Raw genomic sequence first — 23444 nt, 5'->3', positions numbered from 1 at the left:
CCTTTGGCTGGGGTGTCTTTGCCTCCTCCTGGTGGCTAGGTTCTTAATTCCCACAAGTAATGAATGAAGCCGTGGACTCTCCTCCCCACGATGGAAATAGAATTATCAGGTAAGCATAATTTATGTTTTTCCATGATTAGCTTTAACAGATAACAGGTTAGCTCCTCCAAATAAGACAAGTGGTGAATGGTATGTGGCTATTGAAAAAAATTCCAGTAAACAAAAGTTAAATTTGTTTTAAATTTTAGACTTGGCTGATGTATTATTCTATAGCAATTACAAGGTGTTTACTGTCCCTTTAAGACTACAGAAAGGTTTTGTATTAATCACCTTTTAAAGTGACATTTTATCTACTGGGGTGTATTAAATTGCTTACAAATAGCTAATTTGCCTTTATTGTATCATTTCATTGAAATATATTTTGACTGTAGCATCCCCACCTATACTAAAAATTCCAATATTGCAGTAATAGCTACAGAAAATATATGTAAACAAAAGCCAGCAGAAAGAAAGCTCCAAGTGTGGAGTGTGAGGAACATGTACAAAATAGGTACTAAAAGTTCATAATTTTATCTTTTTTTTCTAAGGGCACGATGATCAAAAGCGTGCCAGCATGAAAATTTGAAAAGAATTCCTGTAAAATCTTTGAGGTTTTTTGTGTGAGCATTATACTGTAATGTGTCTCTCATTTACATCCAGGACCCTGCATAAGATAAAGAGGACTGCATATATATATCAGTGACGTGCAGTGACGTCAGAGGCTGGTGAGGCAGTGGCTAGGATACGCCTTCATTCTTTAGATATCCTTTGTTGAAGAAATAGCAATGCACATGGGTGAGCCAATCATTTGAGGTATCTATGTGCAGCCACCAATCAGCAGTGACTGAGCATATTTAGATATGATTTTCAACAAAGGATATGAAAAGAATGAAGAAAATTAGATATTAGATGTAAATTGGAAAGTTATTTAAAAGTGCATGTTCTTTCTAAATCATGAAAGAAAACATATGGGTTTCATGTCCCTTTAAATGGTTTCTTGGAAAACTGGTCAACTTAGTAAACATCTGATTTTAGTCTAAAGGATTGTAACAGAAACACTTGCCAGATAACAAAATGCTAGCTCTGATTATGAGATATAGAAATCCATGCCCATTAACCCATTGGCTGCTAAGCCATTTCCCACCTGGGTGCTAATATTTTATTTATTTATTTTTATTTTTTAAAAAAATTTTTTTAACTTTTTTATTTCTTTTTACAGACCCCCAAGACTTACACTGTTGGAAAGGTTAGGCGATTACCTTTCCAACAAAGGGGGTCTGTAGCTGCTTATATGCCTGAGATGCAGGCTTCTAAGCAGCATGCCCCCTCCTCCTATACTTAACATGGTTAAGTATAAATAAAGTTGCGCGGTGACGTCATCACGTAATTGCGCGTGACGTCACCGCGCATCACGTGAAGCCCCGGTGATGCCTGTCACTCTACAGGCACAATTGCTGGGGTAGGATCAGTAAGGAGCCCCCAGATCTCCCTCAAGGTGGGAGAGTGCTCATGACGGCTCTGAGCCGTCATTAGCACCAGAGTGAGAAACTCTGTGACGGCTCAGAGCAGTCATTAGCACTCAAAGGGTTAAAATATGTTTAAAACATACTTTTTACTTTAATGCTGCAAATTATGCTTATAGATTTTTTCATTATTCAGTAAATATAAAAATGTCTTGATCCAGTGGCGGCTGGTGAAATTTAAAGATGGTGGGGCGCTTGACCCCACCCCTTTAAATAAAGCCACACTATCAGATGGCACTACCAATTCATTAATTAAATAAATAAAAGGCAGACAGAAAAACAGAAAGGCACTCGGGGGGAGAGGGAGAGAGAGATGGGGGGAGAGACACACAGAGGGTTAGAGAGAAAGAGAGACACAATCACACACAGAGGGTGTGAGAGAGAGAGACACAATCGCACACAGAGAGTTAGAGAGAGAGAGAGAGACACAGACAATCAAACACAGAGGGTTAGAGAGACACATAAGGGATGAGAGAGTCAGAGGGGGAGGAAGAGAGACAGAGAGAGAAAGAGACCATGGGGAGAACAACACATAAGAAGAGAGATGGATAGATAGATAGATAGATAGATAGAGAGAGAGAGAGAGAGAGAGAGAGAGAGAGAGAGAGAGACACACACACACACAAGGGTGGGGGTGAAGAGGGACCATTGCATTTTTAAATAATAAAACAGCAGAGCTACAGAGAGTTCAGAAAGTAAGACTATAAATTAGTACAGAGGCAAGCTGCTAAGTTAGTGGGTGTAAAGTTTGAGGAAACAAAATACAAAAATGATCCTTTAACTGTTGTAAAACAGTAAAAAAAAAACACTAAACCACATTCATTAAATTATAATTTTCACTAACAGAATCCCTTTCAGTGAACTCTAAGGTTGCAGAACTTACTAAGATGTGGCTAAAACACTGCTCATTGACTGCATCTCTCTTCCTGCTCTGCCTCTGTCTGTATTAAGTAAGTGACAGTGGAACATTCCAATGCACTTAGAGGGGAAATACAGAACTCTCTTTTTCACTTTAGCAAAAGCTGGCAGCTTCACAGGACAGCAACAAAATAAATTAAAGTTGTTTTTTGCGTTTTTTTTTGTTTTATATGATTTAACATCCAGCCCCAACCCTAAGTTCCACTTACTAATGCCTCTCACTGGATTGGGTCAGCCCAAATAGGACTGCCTCAAATAAAGCACTTATGGGCCATGCAATGATCTTAACCACTTTCATCCAGTAGGTGGCGCAGCATGTTGTGTAATGATGGGCAGACCTGCTTGTGCCTCTCCATTGCACAACATCTAGCTGTGAAAAAAAAAATGCTGGGTGAAAAAAAATTGCAATTTTTATTTTTTTTATTTTTTTAAATCCAATAAAAAAATATATATTTCTGCCCATATGAGAGGTGAAGCACTGCCTCACCTGCCTCTAGTGACTGCACATCACTGATATATATATATTTATACATACATACAGGGGTGGGAAAAATATCACCAAAGTTAACTAGACAGGGGTTAAAAGTTACTAGCTCAGGGAGAAAAAGTTACTAGTCTTTATCCATCTGGCAGCAGTGTTTGCAACAATGTTTATAGCAATGTTTTACATAGTTGCAAACACTGCTTCCATAGCCTGCTAAAGACACAGGCATGCCCCTAAGCTTATATCAGCCTACCTAGCTTTACTTTTCAACAAAGGATACTAATAAAAAAGCACAAGATTTAAAAAAAAAATTTGCGAAGAGGTGACGTTTTCACCTCTTAGCCAATAGCCGTGCGGTAAATCCGGCTTGGCGCCCATGGGAGCTGGATTTACTGCACGGCTATAGGCTAAGAAGTGAAAATGTCACCTCTTAGCAAAAAATGTTTTTAGCCGTGGGCTACTGTAGCAGCTAAAAACGGCAATCGGTTAAAACAAATAAAGGAGCTTTCTACATGAAGTATCTTATACTTCATGAATGAAAGTCCCCTTTATTTGTTTCAAAAGTCAATCCTAGCGTTTGTAAAATGCTAGGATTTACTTTCACTCTAATGTTCATCTAGAGAATATAATTTTAAACAACTTTCCATTTTACTTTCATTATCTAATTTGCTTTGTCCTCTTTGTTGAAAAGCATACCTAGGTAGGCTCAGGAGCAGCAATGCACTGCTGGGAGCTAGCTGCTGATTGGTGGCTGTACAAATATGCCTCTTGCCATTGGCTCACTGATGTGCTCAGATAGCTCCCAATAGTGCATTACTGCTCCTTTAACAAAATATGCCAAGTAAATTAAATACATTTGATAATAGAAGTAAATTGGAAAGTTGTTTAAAATATGTTCTATCTGAATTATTGTTTTTTTTTTACATTTTACCTTTAACATAGCAAATTGCAGATTTGTTTTTTGTTTTTTTACTATATATAGGCAATGTGATTAGTAGGAAAAATTCAAAGGAAGAAGCACAAAACTGCAACTTTTGCATTAGTGAGCCAAGATTACCCTTGCAAAGGGTGAGCCAGCCAGGAGTAGGATTTGCACAGCCCTGTCAATCATCGGCTTTGTCCTGCTCAGGAATTACACGTTTTGCAGCTCATATGTGGGACTTTACCCATGTCTTTATTCCCTTTGCCAGGCATAGTTATCTAGTCTCACTAACGTAAATTTTTGCATTACAAAGCCACTTTAAGCTGTCATAATTATATATAAATTATAATAGCAAAATCTGGTTAAACACACAATAACTAAAATAAACAAGAGTTTCAAGAGAATGGGTTTACACTGGAGTTTTCACAGTGTATATATATTTTAATTTGTATTTTTTTTTAATGAAAGGCAATTGTTTCCAATTTGGTAAACATAACACAGAGTAGACGAATTGCAGTGGATACACAGTGTATATATTTTCTCAACCATTTTACTATGTTGAAGTAAATCGAACATTTTAAACATTGGCATTGGTTTTAAAAACACCTTTGCTTCAACTATAAAGCTAAATACATTGCTTGCCAAACCACATAAATCAGAATCTGCTGAAAGCTATTAGAGATATTAATAATGCAGTCGCCTTATACATTAACGCAGTTCTTTATAAAATGCAATAACTTATACCGTTTTAAAAATGAGTTTTAAACACATACAATGGAAATATACTTCTCTCAGCACTCCGAGACTGGCAGTCAGCTGTGATATTAGGACGCTGTAGCTGTGGTTACAAATATAACAAACAGGTTTGGGAACAAAATGTATAGCTACGTCTCCTGTCACCTTTTTTTTACATCACTATTTACATTGATTCGTTTTCGTTCATTTTTTTTTAGTATGAATTGATTTTAGTAGGAATGGGTTAATATAAGTTAACACTATTTTATATCCCAGCTGCAAAACAATGTGCTTAAAAAATATAATGCACAAAACTCCTTTGCAATAACGTTTAACGCAATATTAAAATTGCAATGATTAGTTTAGGATTTAGCTCTAGAATTATCAACTTTGGTTTACATCAACAAACTACAAATCCCAGAGTGCTTTGCTAAGGAAGTGATGCCATTTCCGTTAGCGAGTAGGAAGTGTGGTTTCATGTGTTTAGGTAAGTCTAATAGCGTCTACTATAACTTTATTTGTATAATATCGAAGTTGCATGTTTTATGTGCAGCTAAAGGAAAGCAGTTGTTGAGCTGGATTTAATACAGTTGTAACAGCAAATCATGTTTGATAGATGTATGTTTTTACTCCATAGAGTTCATTGTTAATCCTTTACTGTTTGAACTGCTTTTTATAAAGTTACATCTGAGTGTGAAACTTTCACTACATGTTTAGTCAGTGTGTTAAAACGACATGGACAGATTTGTATATTCGTACTTAAAAAAAACAACAACTAAGCTTTTACCACTGTACCCCTGTATTCGTTGTCTCTATTAGCCAATGAGAAATACCGCAGTATCCTATAACGTGTGCTCATGTGGTTTCTGCTAGCAAATGTATATTCAAAGATTGAATCAACGTTACATTTTTATTAAAATAATTCTATCACATTTAATATATGTTCTGTCAAATCTGAGGTTAGCTTATAAATAGTTTTTGCGGCCATACAGCACTATTCTACTTCAAATATCAGTATAGGGATTCAGATGAGGGCTACCAATAATACTGCAGTGTTTGTGTCTACAGGAACAAATAGGGAGTTATAAAGTCCCTGTTTCCCCATAGACTTTACCCAGCCAGCTCTTCTCACCTACCTGGATACATTATATGAAGCCCTCAGCCTACAGGTTTTTATAAATGTGTAACTTTTTACTGTACACAGACACTTAAAGGGACAGCATACACTCATTTTTATATAACTGCATGTAAAAGACACTACTATAAAGAATAAGATGCACAGATACTGATATAAAAATCCAGTATAAAACGGTTTAAAAACTTACTTAGAAGCTGTCCGTTTAGCTCTGTTGAAAAGGTAGCTGGAAAGCCCACTGCAAGTGGCAAATAAGACACTCCCCCCTCCCCCTTCTTTTGCATATGAAAAGACCCTTTACACAAACAGGAGCAAGCTGGAGAAGGTAGCTGACGGTATTCACATAAAACTTAGGGGCTTGGTAAGCAGTCTGAAAATCAGAGCAATGTTATTTAAAAATAAGCAAAACTATACATTTTTTTTAAAAGACAAACTTTATGGGCTATATAAATAGATCATCTACAAAACATTTATGCAAAGAAAAAATGAGTGTATAATGTCCCTTTAAAGGGACACTGAACCCAATTTTTTTTCTTGCATGACCCAGAGCATGACATTTTAAGAAACTTTCTAATTTATTCCTATTATCAATTTTTCTTCGTTCTCTTGCTATCTTTATTTTAAAAGCAGGACAAACTGCTGAGAAAATGTTGACACGCCACAGCCTTAAAGGGCAACTCACCTCCTGGTCTCACAGTCTTAAAGGGACGAGCAAAAACCCAAACATCTGTTAAAGGGTCAACTATCACCACACGCACACAGTCTTAAAGGGATTTAAGCTTTATAGTTGTAGCAAAGGTCTTTTAAAAACCAATGCCAATGTTTAAAATGTTCGATTTACTTCAACATAGTAAAAATTGTTGAGAAAATATATACACTGTGTATCCACTGCAATTCGTCTACTCTGTTATGTTTACCAAATTGGAAACAATTGCCTTTCAATAAAAATAAAAAAAATACAAATTAAAAAAATTAATATATATAAATCTCAGTATCTCTGAGAAGTGTATACTAAAAATGGTGCCTGTTCCAAAATCCATACTGAATCAATCAGTTTTCCTTTTGCATTGTCTGTACATCTTTTGTTTCTGTGAAAACTCCAGTGTAAACCCATTCTCTTGAAACTCCTGTTTATTTTAGTTATTGTGTGTTTAACCAGATTTTGCTATTATAATTTATATATAATTATGACAGCTTAAAATGGCTTTGTAATGCAAAAATTTACGTTAGTGAGACTAGATAACTATGCCTGGCAAAGGGAATAAAGACATAGGTAAAGTCCCACATATGAGCTGCAAAACTTGTAATTCCTATACAGGACATAGCTGTTGATTGACAGGGCTGTGCAAATGCTACTCCTGGCTGGCTCACCCTTTGCAAGGGTAATCTTGGCAGCCAAAAGTGGACCCTGATGCTCAATAACCATGTTGTACGTTCACCCCATATTGCCTGGATTGATAATCTTGCCTGCTGCTAGTTATTTATCAGCCTCTGATAGATTTGTATTCTTCAGGTATATGAGTTTACTTTAAAAGGGATATGAAACCCAAAAAATTTATTTTATGAATCAGAGCATGCAATATTAAACAACTTTCTAATTTACTTCTATTATCAATTTTTCTTCGTTGTCTGGGTATCTTTTGTTGAAAAGCTGGGACCTATGCTTAGGAGCCGGCCCATTTCTGGAACACTATATGGCAGCAGTTTTACAAGAGTCTATTAGATTACAAGAGCACTAGATGGCAGCACTATTTCCTGCTGTGTAGTGCTCCAGATGTCTACCTAGGTATCTCTTCAACACAGAATAACATGGGAGCGAAGCAAATTTGATAATAGAAGTAAATTAGAAACTTTTTTTTAAAATGGTATGCTCTGCCTGAATGAAATAAGACATTTTTGGGGGTTTCATATCCTTTACATATTTAGCTTTACTTTGTTATATTTGATAATAAAGGAATAGTGGTCCTACTTCAGAGGCCTTTGATATATAAATAATGGTTGAATTAATAGTGTGTAGTCTCTTTACAAAACCGTCATACAACCACTACTGTACTATTGTATACAGCCTGTTTGTGCTGATTACGGTTCTGCAATATTAACTGCATAACATCTGTTAAGAGACACTATTCATTAAGGCATTTTAAAGCATGTTTTGAGGGAGAGTATACACATTAGGTACTTAAAAGTAATTTGTTAAAAGCATTTAAAACTAATTTTGTTAGACTTTGATATTGTATTGAAATTATCCACCTAAGAGGGGGAGAAGAGTGTAGAAAGCAGCGTTCTGATGACCGCTACTTCATAAATACGGACTTCAGGTTCTCTTGTGAGAATCTGCAGTCGTAGATGGGCGAAGGACTTGATAAATCGAGCCCTTAGCTTTCTTGAAGCTAGGTAGTACAGTGAAAAGACTTTCATTATTTAGAAAGGGCATTCTGTTTTTAACAACTTTCCAATTTATTTCAATTACCAAATTTGCTTTGTTTTCTTGGTATTTTTTGTTGTAGTGTAAACCTAGGTAGGTTGATAGGAGTTTAGGACTGTGCACATCTTTAACATTATATGACAGAAATGTTAGCAACTATGTATAACGTTGCTGGAAACGTTGTAAAGACTGCTGCCAGATGTCTAAAGACGTGCACGCTCCTGAGCTTGGCTAGGATTACTCTTTAACAAGGGATAACAAAAGAGTAAGCAAAATGTGAGATAGAAGCATTGGAAAGTTGTTTAACATTTTATAGTCTTTGTAATCTATTTAAGTTTAATTTTGGCTTTAATATCCCTTTAAACAATTTAGCAATCCATAAAATTTTAAATCAAATACCAATTATTATAAACATCCCATATACAGAAAATGGAAGCAGAAGGAACATGTTAGTGTGATATTATAGCTATAGTATATAGCTGTTAAATGTTCACAACCTAAAACCTACAAACAGTTAAAGGGACAGTCTTCTCCAGAATTGTTATTGTTTAAAAAGATAATCGCTTATTACCCATTCCCCAGTTTTGCATAACGAACACAGTTATATTAATACATTTTTTACCTCTGTGAAATCCTTGTATCTAAGACTCTGCAGGCTGCCCCTTATCTTAATGCTTTTTTACAAACTTGCATTTTAGCCAATTAGTGCTGGTTCCTGCATAACTCCAATGGATTGAGCACAATATTATCTATATGGCACACATGAACTAGCACTGGCTGTGGAAAGCTAATAAAATGCACTAAGCTAAGATGTGGCCTGCAGGGGCTTAGAAACAGGCAGAGATTCAGAAATGTAGACGTTGTAAAGTAGATTAATATAATAATGTTGGTTGTGCAAAGCTGGAGAATGGGTAGTAAAGGTGTTATCTGTTTAAACAATAAAAGAAGACTTTAAAAATAATAAAAAAAATATATCACAAAAGTAGTTATTGGTTTAATCTGAACTACTTGAAATATTTGGAAGAAAAATTAATTTTTTAAAAACAATAATAACATTACGGATATTCAGGATTTTATGACTCAATTGACAGGCTGAAAATGTTGTAGCCAACAATACTGCCAAAGGGAAAATAACATTTTTAGTTTACTTTTTTATGGAGCCTGCCAGTCATTGTTACATTTTTTTGATGTGGTTTGTTTTCTAATTTTAAGTGTATCCTGCAAGGATTAAGTGGTGCCTGCAAATGAAGGAAGCTGTCTGCTCTATCGTATGAATCTGGCATGTTTGATGTGGCATGACCTTTCCTTGACTTTTGCCTAAGACAAGACAATTCATTGTGTAGACAGGTTATATGTTTTATAAGGAAATGTAATCGGCATTAATGTATGCCGAACTACAGGTTCTGGTATATGGTTTTTAAATTGGAGGAAAAATGTTCTTCTGACATTTCATTATTTTCATCAGATGCATGTTTAAAGGGACAGTCTACTCCAGATTTGTTATTGTTTAAAATGATAGATAATAACTTTTTTATTACCCATTCCCCAGTTTTGCATAACCAACACTTTGTACCTCTGTGATTGCCTAAGCTTCTGCAGACTCCCTGTTATTTCAGTTCTTTTGACAGACTTGCATTTTGGCCAATCAGTGCTGACTCATGAATAACTCCAAGTGAGTGAGCACATTGTTATCTATAAAGAACACATGAACTAGCACTGTGTATCTGTGAAAAACGGTCAAAATGCACTGAGATAAGAGGCGACCATCAAGGGCTTAGAAATAAGTATATGAGCCTACCTAGGTTTAGCTTTCAACTAAGAATACAAAGAAAACAAAGCAAATTTGATGATCAAAGTAAAATGGAAAGTTGCTTAAAATTGCATGTTCTATCGGAATCATTAAAGTTTAATTTTGACTAGACTGATGTATTTTTCTTTCTTTTAATAGTAGATAATATATTTCCACATGTTGTAATCAATAGGCTTTTTACTTGAACATACCAATTAAAATGGAATTAAATAGTGTTAACATTCATGATTCATCTTACTGAAAATATTATTATTAAAGGGCCATTAAAGTAAAAAAATGACATGCTCTATTCTGTTAGAACATTTAGTTTTAACACTATTGACCCTAGACTACTATGTGTTTAACCCACGCAGAGGGGTTACACACACTGTAGAAATACCGCTTGGGACTCTCAGAGCACTGCTAGTGGCGAGTAGAAAACGCTGCTGATCCAATCAGCAATGCTAGTCGCACGTCCCAGATGTGGAACTGGCGCTGCTGATTGGATCAGCAGCATCTTCTGCTTAGGACCAGCAGTGCTTTGCGAGTTACGAGTGGTATATCTACTGTATTTAACCCCTTTATGTTAGTTAAACACACAGTAGACTAAGGTCGATAGACTTACAATTACATTCTTTGACTGATTAGAACATGTAATTAAATTTTTATTTTTTTATTTTTTTTTAACTGTAATGGCGCTTTAAATCAGGTAAACTAAAGATCCCTGTGCCATGATACCACATTCCTTCACTGCTCTTTTTTATGCTTAGTCTTTAAATTTCTGATGTAATATACAACAAGATAGCTGCAATTTTTGGCAAAGTGACTAAAATGTGTATGTGCTTTATTCCTGATTTTAGTCAAACTTGAAAGTGTTGTAAGGTAATAACACACTCTCTCACTCTCATACTACACAAACACACTCTCTTGCTCTCATACAATACAAACACTCTCTCTCACTCTCATACTACACAAAAACTCTCTCTCACTCTCATACAACACAAACACTCTCTCTCACTCTCATACAACACAAACACACTCTCTCGCTCTCATACAATACAAACACACTCTCTCGCTCTCATACAATACAGACACTCTCTCTCACTCTCATACTACACAAACACTCTCTCTCACTCTCATACTACACAAACACTCTCTCTCACTCTCATACAACACAAAAACACTCTCTCGCTCTCATACAATACAAACTCTCACTCTCATACAACACAAACACTCTCTCTCACTCTCATACAACACAAACACTCTTTCTCACTCTCATACAACACACACTGTCACTCTCTCTCTCTCTCTCTCTCTCTCTCTCTCTCTCTCTCTCATACAACACACACACACTCTCAATCTCACTCTCATACAACACACACACACACACACACTCTCATACAACACACCCATACACTCTCTCTCTCATACAACACACACATACACTCTCACTCTCATACAACACACACACACTCTCACTCTCATACAACACACACACACTCTCACTCTCATACAACACACACACTCTCACTCTCATACAACACACACACTCTCACTCTCATACAACACACACACTCTCACTCTCATACAACACACACACTCTCACTCTCATACAACACACACACTCTCACTCTCATACAACACACACACTCTCACTCTCATACAACACACACACTCTCACTCTCATACAACACACACACACACACTCACTCTCATACAACACACACACACACTCACTCACTCTCATACAACACACACATTCACTCACTCACTCTCATACAACACACACATACACTCTCACTCTCATACAACACACACACACACTCTCACTCTCATACACCACACACACACACTTTCATACCACACACACACACACACACTCTTATTCAACACCCACACACACACTCTTATTCAACACCCACACACTCACCCTCATACACCACACACACACTTTCATACCACACACACACACACACACACACACACTCTTATTCAACACCCTCACACTCACCCTCATACAGCACACACTCTCATACAACATACACACACACCACACACTCTCATACAACATACACACACACACACACCATATACTTTCATACAACACACACACAAACCATACACTTTCATACCACACACACACCATACACTTTCATACCACACACACACCATACATTTTTATACCACACACCCACACCATACACTTTTATACCACACACCCACACCACACACTCTCATACAACAGACACACACACACCACACTCTCATACAACATACACTTACATACACTTTCATACAACATACACTTACATACACTTACATACACTTTCATACCACACACACACACCATACACTTTCATACCACACACCACACCCACCACACACACTCTCATACAATATACACACACCATATTCATGCAGCACACACACCACACACTCTCATACAACACACACACACACCACACTCTCATACAACATACACTTTCATACCACACCCCCCCCCACATACACACACACACACACACACACACACACCACGCACACACACACAGCATACACTTTCATACAACACACACACACACCATACACTTTCCTGATTTTAGTCAAACTTGAAAGTGTTGTAAGGTAATAACACTCTCTCTCACTCTCATACAACACTCTCTCTCACTCTCATACAACACGCTCGCTCTCATACAACACGCTCGCTCTCATACAATATACACCACCCACACTCTCATACAATATATACACTTTCATACTACACACGCACACCATACACTTTCATACAACACATACAAATCAGAGTGGTCACAGCTTTCATTCCCTCTTTCCTGACAGGGTGTCTATCAGAGAGGAGTCATAATTCTCTGTACTGTCTGGGTCATAGGAGGTGGTAAGTGCCCCAGCCATTGGGGGGTATAAAGGTGCGTTTTTTTTTTTTTTTTTTTTTTTTTTTTTTTTTTTTTAATAAAATAAGATTGTTTTATTTTCTATAGTTCTCTGGTTATTGCTCTAGCGATGGAGGACTCTGTTACTTTAGAGGGTACTCCCTCTATTCCTAAGATTAATTTCTGTTAACATTGTGAGGAGGCCTTAGATCCGCCCTCTCAATTATGTTCCATATGCCTTGATAATGTGATTATATCAAACATGTTTGATACTGCTGAGCCGTCCACCTCTGAGGAGTTGTCGTCCAGTGAGGTGTGTACCCTACATTCATCTCCCTCTACATGCAGTTTCCCGTAGCATTGCTAATCCTCCATCTGGAGGGGGCCTTTTTTTCCACCAGACGTTACTGCGCAGTTCAGACGGCGCTGTCTGCGGCCTTTCATGCGGCCTTTCATGCTTTACCTCGCCCTGCTAAGCGCAAGCAAAAGGTTACATATTGCACTCCTTCCCAGAGTACATCAGATCATTTATTGGAATTAACTGATAGGTTATCCGAGGATGAAGTTTTTTCTGAGACTTCAGAGTATGAACATTTTGGGTCGGAGTCTGCTGCCTCTAATCCTCCGGCTACGGAGGAATCAGACTTTTAGTTTAGGAATTGCTCTTTCTTCTAAAGGAAGTTTTGGCGAATTTAGAGGTTGCATATGGCCGATTTTAGATGAACTTTTGATTCCAAAATCAGATAGAGTTTGAGGACAGGGGGGTACCTTTTTCCCCCACTGTTCCTGTTAGATTGTGAACATTATTAAGAATGAATGGGACAGGTTTGGTTTCCTTTTCCCTCTCTTCTCCCTTTAAGATTATTCCCGGTCCTGGACTCTCAAAGGAGTTTGTGGGGTTTTGTCCCTAAAAGGGATGACGCTAACTTCACTCTTGCTAAACTTACTACTATCCCGCTTGAGCATAGCTCTTCGTTTAAAGAGCCCATGGATACAAGAAGGAAACTCTGTTAAATAAGATGTTTTAACCGGTGGCGGCTGTTGCCGCGGTTGCTGGAGCAGCTACCTACTGGTGCGACTTCTTACAAGATTTAATTAGCTTTTTCTGTTCAGGCCCATCGGGCTCTGGCTGAAGTCATGGTCTGCAGATATGACTTCTAAGTCTAGACTTCTTTCCCTCCCTTTTTTAGGGAAGGATTTGTTTGGTCCAGGCCTAGACTTCATTATCTCCATGGTCACAGGGGGCAAGGGTGCCTTCCGATCGCACGAGAATAAGAACTAGTCTATAGGACAAAATTCCAATTTTTGTTCCTTTCGTTCTGATAAAGCCAGAGCAAACCAAGAGCACTTGGAAGCCAGCTCAGTCCTGGAATAAATCCAAGCAGAGCAAGAAGCCTGCCAAGACTAAGTTGGCATGAATGGGCGGTCCCCGGCCCTCTTATGGATAGTGTAGGGGGCAGTCTGTCGCTGTTTTCAGTCACTTGGTTCAGGGACGTTCAGGATCCATAGGTCCTGGAGTTCATAGCTCAGGGTTACAAGATAGGTTTCAAGTCTCAGCCCCCCAAGGGCAGATTCCCTCTCTCAAACCTGTCTTCCAGACCAGAAAAGGGGGAAGCCTTTCTGGGATGCATATTGGATCTGTCCTCTTAGGAGTTATTGCCCCGGTGCCTATTGCAGAGAGAGGTTTGGGATACTATTAAACCTTTTCATGGTCACAAGGAAGGAGGGAACTTTCTGTCTGATTCTGGACCTAAAGTGCTTTAAACAAGTTTTTAAATGTCCCCTAATTCAAGATGGAGACAATAAGGTCCATTCTTCCCCTGGGCAGTTCATGACCACAATAGATCTGAAGGATGTGCTCCCTTCATGTACCAATCCACAAGGACCACTTCCAGTTACTAAGGTTCTCGTTCCTGGACCAGCACTCAGTTTATTGCACTTCCGTTTGGTCTAGCTATGACTCCAAGAAATTTTGCGAAGAGTAGACCATTCGGAATCTCTCCTATGTCTTCTTTGATCCCATGGATGGAAGATAAATCTAGAGAGAGTTCTCTTAGACTCTATAGACAGGTGGATATTTCTAACAGACCATAGAAGTTGCAAGCTAGCTTCAACATGTCTTGCCCTCCAGACCTCCTTAAGGCCATTTGTGCCTCGATGTAAGGAGGTGATTGGTCTCATGGTGTCCAGCATGGACATCATTCCCTTTGCCAGGTTTTCACCTCAGACCATTGCAACTGCGTATGCTGAGGCAGTGGAACGGCAATCATTCAGATCTGTCTCAACAGATTTCTCTGGACAACCAATCGAGAGAATCGCTCTCTTGGTGGTTTTGTCCGGGTTAACACGTCCCGAGGGACGTCCGTCTTAGACCATCCTGGGGGATTATGACTACGGTTGCGAGTCTGTCAGGATGGGTAGCTGTTTGGGGTGCCAGGATGGCACACGGCCTATGGACTCAGGAGGAAAGCTCCCTCTCGATCTCATTTTGGAACTTCGGGCAATATACAATGCTCTGAAGGCTTGGCCTCTGCTAGGTTTGTCCCAGTTTATCAGATTTCAATCAGACATTATAACCTCGGTGGCTTACATCATCCTACAGGGGGGGGGGGAGGGCGACGAGAAGCTCCCTAGCTATGAAGGAAGTATCTCGGATTCTGGAGTGGGCAGAGACCCACATCTATTCCTTTCATCCTGGGGAAATGGTCTCTCCATCCCGAAGTGTTTGCGAAGATTTGCAAAAGTAGATTCACGATGTCCCGTCTCACTACCAAGCTACCCAAATATGGGTCGAGGCACAGGGATCCTCAGGCGGACCTAACAGATGCATTAGCGGTGCCTTGGAGGTTCAATCTCATTTATATTTTCCGATCGTTACCACTACTTCGTTGTGTAGTGGCTCGAAACAAGCTAGAGTAGGCATCAGTGATAGTGATCGCTCCATCTTGGCCGCGATGATATGGTTCGCGGATCTAGTGGGGATGCATTATCTCCTCCATGGAAGTTACCTTGTCGCAGGGATCTGCTGACCAAGGTCTCTTTACTCATCAATATCTGAATTCTCTGAGGCTCACTGTGTGGAGTTTACACGCTTTGTCCTAGCCAAGAGAGTGTTTTTGGAGAGAGTTATTTATACTCTTATTCAAACTCGTAAGCCGGGTTGCTCGTTGCATCTTTCATAAGGTGTGGAGGACCTACTTATTCTGTTTTCCAGGATGAACTGGAGAAGGGTTTTTCTGTAAGTCCCCTGAAGGGACAGATTTCAGCCCTGTCTGGTTTTTCTGCACAAGAGATTCCCTGAGTTTCCGGATATACAGTCATATGGCATTCCATGCTGATAAGGCTGTTCTACGAACTAAGTTAGGATTTCTTCCTAAACTGCATGATCTGGATGTGGTTTGTGCCTTGAAATTTTATCTTCAGGCCATGAAGGAATTTAGGCAAACTTCTTCTTCTGTTTGTTATCTATTCTGGGAAGCGTAGGGGTCAGAGGGCATCTTCAATTTCCTTGTCTTTTTGGCTGAAGAGTGTCATCCGTTTAGACAGTGGGACATAAGCCTATAATAAATCGTATAAACGTATATTGGTGGATCTGAGAAGAAATGCCTAATAATAACATATTGGATAAGTATTTGAATTTAATAAGTAGCTAGATAGTCATTGTAAAATGTTTAAACAGATTGATTCAAAATGGATAACATTTTCTTATATCTTTCAGACATCTAATAGGTGCATATGTAATCGGTACTGTAAATTATACCATATGGTTTTTATACACTCAGAAAGAGATATATAGATATGCAATATTAATATGGGATAATAATCCAATGTAAATATAGCTATATGAAAACGAGGTATATCTATAAAATGGTGACTAGGAAATGCGATATATATATATATATATATATATATATATATATATATATATATATATATATATATATATATATATATATATATATATATATATATATATAATATATATATTCACTTGGTCTGATGAAGGGGTGATTGCTCCCCGAAACGTTACCTGTTTGAAGTGCCATTAAAGCACCTTTTTCTGCACAAATCCAGTGAGTGCATGCCTTTCTTCAATTTTATGAATATGCTTGCCTGCACCCTGGTAGCTGCCCTTTAGGTGAGAGTGCGCTTTATATATAATATATAATAATGTGTATTGCATAAGGGCAAGACCTGGTGATGATCCCTGTAGTCCCTCGCAAAGAAAGCCAGCACACGAGATTTAGAACAACACACCTTCCTTTAATGCAAAAGTAGCATAACGTTTCAGCTCCCACTGGAGCTTTGATCACATGCAGCAGTTCATGAGAATAAGTCAGGCATAGTATATTAAATGAACTGAAATACTTATCAGATCCATGCTAAAAGTATTAAAATCCTCTTAAGTGCCATAATGAAGTGGAATATACTCATGTTTAGTGTGAAAATTCTCAGAGTAAATAGTATAAAATAACCCCATCTATATTGACCATATACGTTATTATTGCTGGAAACTAAAGTGTATTTAATAAACACTGTAAAGGTTAGATACTAGACTGTTAGCAATATTGATAATGATACTGCATTTCTGGTTATCTGCTGCCCTCTGATGATGTATGCAAGAATTACAACCAAAGGGAATTATAGTATCAAATAACCATATGTTTCCAGGGCCAACGATATGCATTTCCAAGGGCCAATGAAGGGACATGCATCCGGTTGGGGCGTATCCAAAACGTTCACCAATGATTACAAAATAGAGGCAGAGTTATCACTTGATAAACTCATGCTAGAGGAATGAAAGAGGTCTTTTGCTGCTGAATTTTGACTGAACTGGATAACCTTGCTGCCTTTGAACACAGTCTTTACAAAGCAAAACTGGGCCTAACTTTTCTTATTCATATTGCAATACCTCTTTTATTTATGAGGTGAACTGGGTTTATCTGAAAAAGCTGAAACACTCATCTGGTTTATTTTGTGATGTATACGATTGATCTATATTTTATATTTAATAGATTTTAACAAAGGTATTCTAAAGTTATAGTTAGATTGCAGCTGGTAATTTAAAGAGCATATTTGGTATTTTAAGTTTATATCCATAGTCCTGTGTAAGTTAGAACCAGTCACATTAATGCTAAATAATTTTATTTGCTAGAAAAGAATTTGTATTTTATATTTATAAATCACTTTTAATAGTGAAATTTCATATAAATTGGTTATTGTAGTTACATTTCTATGGTGTATTAAGTTATTTGTAGCTATTGTGATATATTTTAAAATTTGCTTTATTGTGGCTAAACAAGAGGGTATTTCAGCTCAGATTAATTGGCTTATAAATTGGCTGTTAAAGTATCTTGTTATATTGTTTAACTAAGTACTGTTAAGTTAGTGGTCCACATTCTGGTATTTTATTGTGGTGATTTTATTGTGATTCATTGTGAGTAAGGTTAATTTTAAAGATATATTGTTATGATCTGTTATGATCTGTGGTATAGAATATTGTAACGGAATAAGCGTGTATAATTGATTTATAATCTAGTTTCTACATAAATATAATTCAATGTGTATATAAAGCTAATGTAAGAATTTAGGAATACATTTTAATTTTTAATTGTTATGTATATGCATTTTAATTGGAGGTTGCTTTAAAGATAATAATAAATATATTATATTGTAAACCTAGTATATACCAACACCTCCCGTTAGCATTCTGTGTACTCTGGAACTTTTGAATAATTTTCCCAAAAGTAAGGAATGCAGTTGTGGACTCTTCCCATATTAAGAAGGAAAACATAAATTATGCTTACCAGATAATTTCCTTTCCTTCGGTATGGGAAGAGTCCACAGCTCCCGCACGTGTGCTCTGATGGGCACCCCTAAAGTTTTTATCTACTCTTCTGGCACCATTTTTCACCCTGATATTTCTCCTACTGTTCCTTGTTGCCTCGTCAGAATAATTGGGGTTTTGAGAAAGTGGGAGAGGTATTTAAGCCTTTGGCTTGGGTGTCTCCTCCTGGTGGCCAGGTTCAGTATTCCCACAAGTAAGGAATGCAGCTGTGGACTCTTCCGATACAGAAGGAAAGGAAATTATCTGGTAAGCATAATTTATGGGGTTTTTTTCATTTGAAAAAGCTGTTTCTTTCATGTAATTGGCAAGAGTCCATGAGCTAGTGACGTATGGGATATACATTCCTACCAGGAGGGGCAAAGTTTCCCAAACCTCAAAATGCCTATAAATACACCCCCCACCACACCCACAATTCAGTTTTACAAACTCTGCCTCCTATGGAGGTGGTGAAGTTAGTTTGTGCTAGATTTCTATGTTGATATGCGCTTCTCAGCATGCTGAAGCCCGGTTCCTCCCAGAGTGCAGTGAATGACAGAGGGATGTGAAGGGAGTATTACCTATTGAATGCAATGGTCATCCTAACGGGGATCTATTTCATAGGTTCTCTGTTATCGGTCCTAGAGATTCATCTCCTACCTCCCTTTTCAGATCGACGATATACTCTTATATACCATTACCTCTGCCGATTCTCATTTCAGTACTGGTTTGGCTATCTACTTTATGTAGATGAGTGTCTTTTGGTAAGTATGTTTTCCTTTATTAAGACACTCTCAGCTATGGTTTGGCACTTTATATGTAAAGTTCTAAATATAATGTCTGTACTTATATTTGCCATGATTCAGGTTTATCAGTATATTTCCTTTTTGCAGACTGTCAGTTTCATTTCGGGAAATGCATATTAAAAAAAAAAAAAATTAAAAAAAAATTCTTACCTGAAATCTTCAAATTGACTTTCTTTTCTAAATTGCGGGCTGTTAGGCTAGAGGGTGCGCAAAATGCTATAATTTATTGTGTCATTCTTGGCGCGAGACTTTTTTGGCACGATAATTATGTTTGTTGACGTAATTTCGTCATTTCCGGCGTCTTAGTTGGCGCCGAGAATTTTCACGTAGTTGCGTCATCTATGACGCTCGTGTTTGTTGCAGACATTTTTGGCACCAAAAATATTTTGTCAGTTGTGGGCATCATACTTGGCACCAGATTTTTGACATTATTTAAGTCTTCATTTATTTTTGCTTCTGGTTTCCAGAGGCTTATTTTTTTTGCATTCTTTCCCATTCCTGAAACTGTCATATAAGGAAATTGATAATTTTGCTTTATATGTTATTTTTTCTCTTACATATTGCAAGATGTCTCAATCTGACCCTGTCTCAGAATCTACTACTGGAATCCTGCTGCCTGATGTCGGTTCTACCAAAGCTAAGTGCATTTGTTGTAAACTTGTGGTAACTGTACCTCCAGCTGTAAATTGTGATAGTTGTCATGACAAACTTTTACATGCAGACAATATTTCCATTAGTAGTAATCCATTACCTATTGTTATTCCTTCAACATCTAATGCTCAGGATATTCCTGTTAATGTGAGAGAATTTGTTTCTAATTCTATTCATAAGGCTTTGTCTGTCATACCACCTTCTAATAAACATAAAAGGTCTTTTAAAACTTCTCATAAAATTGATGAATTTTTTAAATGACTGACAACATTCTGATTTATCTATCTGGTTCAGAAAATTCTGCCTCAGATATTGACACTGACAAATCTTCATACTTATTTAAAATGGAGTATATTCGTTCCTTATTGAAAGGGGTGTTGATTGCATTAGATATGGAGGAGACTAATCCTCTTGATATTAAAACTAGTAAACGTTTTAAATTCAGTTTTTAAACCTCATGTAGTTATTCCTGAGGTTTTTCCAGTTCCTGATGCCATTTCAGATGTAATTTCTAGGGAATGGAATAGACTGGGTACCTCTTTTACTCCTTCCTCCTTCTTCAAGGTGTAAGAAACTGTACCCTTTGCCGTCTGATAGATTTGAGTTTTGGGAAAAGATCCCCAAAGTTGATGGGGCCATCTCTACTCTTGCTAAACGTACTACTATTCCTACGGCAGATAGTACTTCTTTTAAAGATCCTTTAGATTGGAAACTTGAATCTTATCTAAGGAAGGCTTATTTATGTTCAGGTCATCTTCTTAGGCCTGCTATTTCTTTGGCTGATGTTGCAGCTGCTTCAACTTTTTGGTTGGGAACCCTAGCGCAACAAGTATCAGTTCATAATGTGGATAGCATTGTTAAGTTAATTCAACATGCTAATAATTTCATTTGTGATGCCATTTTTGATATCATTAGAATTGATGTCAGATATATGTCTTTAGCTGTATTAGCTAGAAGAGCTTTATGGCTTAAATCTTGGAATGCTGATATGACTTCTAAATCAACGTTGCTATCTCTCTCTTTCCAAGGTAATAAATTATTTGGTTCTCAGTTGGAATCAATTATTTCAACTGTCAATGGGGGGAAGAGAGCTTTTTTGCCTCAGGATACAAAATCTAAGGGTAAATTTAAGGCTGCTAACCGTTTTTGTTCCTTTCGACAAAATAAGGAACAGAAACCTGATCCTTTTCCTAAGGGAACGGTTTCCAATTGGAAGCCTTCTTCAGTCTGGAATAAATCCAAGCCATTTAAAAGATCTAAATCAGCCCCCAAGTCCGCATGAAGGTGCGACCCTCATTCCAGCTCAGCTGGTAGGGGGCAGACTAAAATCTTTCAAGAATGTTTGGATCAATTCAATCCAAAATCATTGGATTCAGAACATTGTTTCTCAAGGGTACAGAATAGGTTTCAAAGTAAGACCGACTGTGAGAAGTTTCTTTCTCTCACGCATTCCAGTGAACCCAGAAGTGTGTTTCAGACCTGGAGGTATCTGGGGTAATTGTGCCAGTTCCTGTTCAGGAACGGGGTCTGGGGTTTTATTCAAATCTGTTCATTATCCCAAAGAAGGAGAATTCTTTCATACCAGTTCTGGATCTAAAAATTTTGAATCGTTATGTGAGAATACCAACATTCAAAATGGTGACTATAAGGACTATTCTGCCTTTTGTTCAGCAAGGGCATTATATGTCCACAATAGACTTACAGGATGCATATCTTCCGATTCATCCAGATCACCATCAGTTCCTGAGATTCTCTTTTCTAGACAAGCATTACCAATTTGTTGCTCTTCCTTTTGGCCTAGCGACAGCTCCAAGGATCTTTTCAAAGGTTCTCGGTGCCCTACTCTCTGTAATCAGAGAGCGGGGTATTGCAGTGTTTACTTATTTGGACGATATCTTGGTACTAGCTCAGTCTTTACATACTGCAGAATCTCACACGAATCAACTAGTGTTTTTTCTTCGGAAAAATGGTTGGTGGATCAATTTACCAAAAAGTTCTTTGACTCCTCAGACAAGGGTAACCTTTTTAGGTTTCCAAATAGATTCAGTATCCATAACTTTGTCTCTAACAGACAAGAGACGTCTGAAATTGGTTGCAGCTTGTCAGAACCTTCAGTTTCAATCATTCCCTTCAGTAGCTATGTGCATGGAGGTTTTAGGTCTCATGACTGCAGCATCGGACGCGATCCCTTTTGCTCGTTTTCACATGAGACCTCTTCAGCTTTGTATGCTGAATCAATGATGCAGGGATTATACAAGGATATCACAATTAATATTCTTAAATCCCAATGTTCGACTATCTCTGACTTGGTGGTTAGATCACCATAGTTCAAGGGGCCTCTTTTGATCGTCCAACCTGGACTGTGATCACTACAGATGCGAGTCTTTCAGGTTGGGGAGCTTGTTCAGATGTCCAGTTGCCAACCTTGGCCACTTCCGTCTCAAAAAAAGGTCAGTTTTTCCATCCGGATCTCAAATCATTAAATTTGAAGGTATGGAAATTGAACGCTTAGTGCTTAGTCATAGAGGTTTCTCTGACTCAGTAATTAATACTATGTTGCAGGCTCGTAAATCTGTGTCTAGAAAGATTTATACCGAGTTTGGAAGACTTACATTTCTTGGTGTTCTTCTCATAAATTCTCTTGGCATTCTTTTAGAATTCCTAGAATTTTACAGTTTCTTCAGTATGGTTTAGATAAGGGTTTGTCTGCAAGTTCCTTGAAAGGACAAATCTCTGCTCTTTCTGTTCTGTTTCACAGAAAAATTGCTAATCTTCCTGATATTCATTGTTTTGTACAGGCTTTGGTTCGTATCAAGCCTGTCATTAAATCAATCTCTCCTCTTAATTTGGTTTTGAAAGCTTTACAGGCTCCTCCGTTTGAGCCTATGCATTCTTTGGACATTAAATTACTTTCTTGGAAAGTGTTGTTTCTTTTGGCCATCTCTTCTGCTAGAAGAGTTTCTGAATTATCTGCTCTTTCTTGTGAGTCTCCTTTTCTGATTTTTCATCGGGATAAGGCGGACTTCATTTAAATTTTTACCTAAGGTTGTGAATTCCAACAACATTAGTAGAGAAATTGTTGTCCCTTCATTGTGTCCTAATGCTAAGAATTCTCTGGTGAGATCTTTACATTCTTTGGATGTGGTAAGAGCTTTGAAATATAATGTGGAAGCTACTAAAGATTTCAGAAAGACTTCTAGTCTGTTATCTTTTCTGGTTCTAGGAAAGGTCAGAAGGCTTCTGCCATTTCTTTGGCATCTGGTTAAAGCTTTTGATTCATCATGCTTTTTTGGAGTCGGGTAAAT

The 23444-nt window shown here is 37.7% G+C and overlaps 1 protein-coding gene across 1 annotated transcript in view; it reads left to right on the top strand.

The window, feature by feature from the left end:
- The first annotated feature begins 5057 nt into the window (after nucleotides 1–5057).
- The window catches only part of C1D (C1D nuclear receptor corepressor), a 107131-nt gene continuing 88744 nt past the window's right edge, over nucleotides 5058–23444 (top strand). Inside the window, exon 1 of the mRNA XM_053712107.1 lies at nucleotides 5058–5108. The gene's annotated coding sequence lies outside the window, so the exon portion shown is untranslated. The remainder of the gene's footprint in view (nucleotides 5109–23444) is intronic.

This window comes from Bombina bombina, chromosome 4 (assembly GCF_027579735.1).
Source record: "Bombina bombina isolate aBomBom1 chromosome 4, aBomBom1.pri, whole genome shotgun sequence".
Taxonomy (NCBI): Eukaryota; Metazoa; Chordata; class Amphibia; order Anura; family Bombinatoridae; genus Bombina; species Bombina bombina.
Note: the sequence above shows the minus strand (reverse complement) of the source record. Positions and strands in the feature narration are given on the sequence as shown.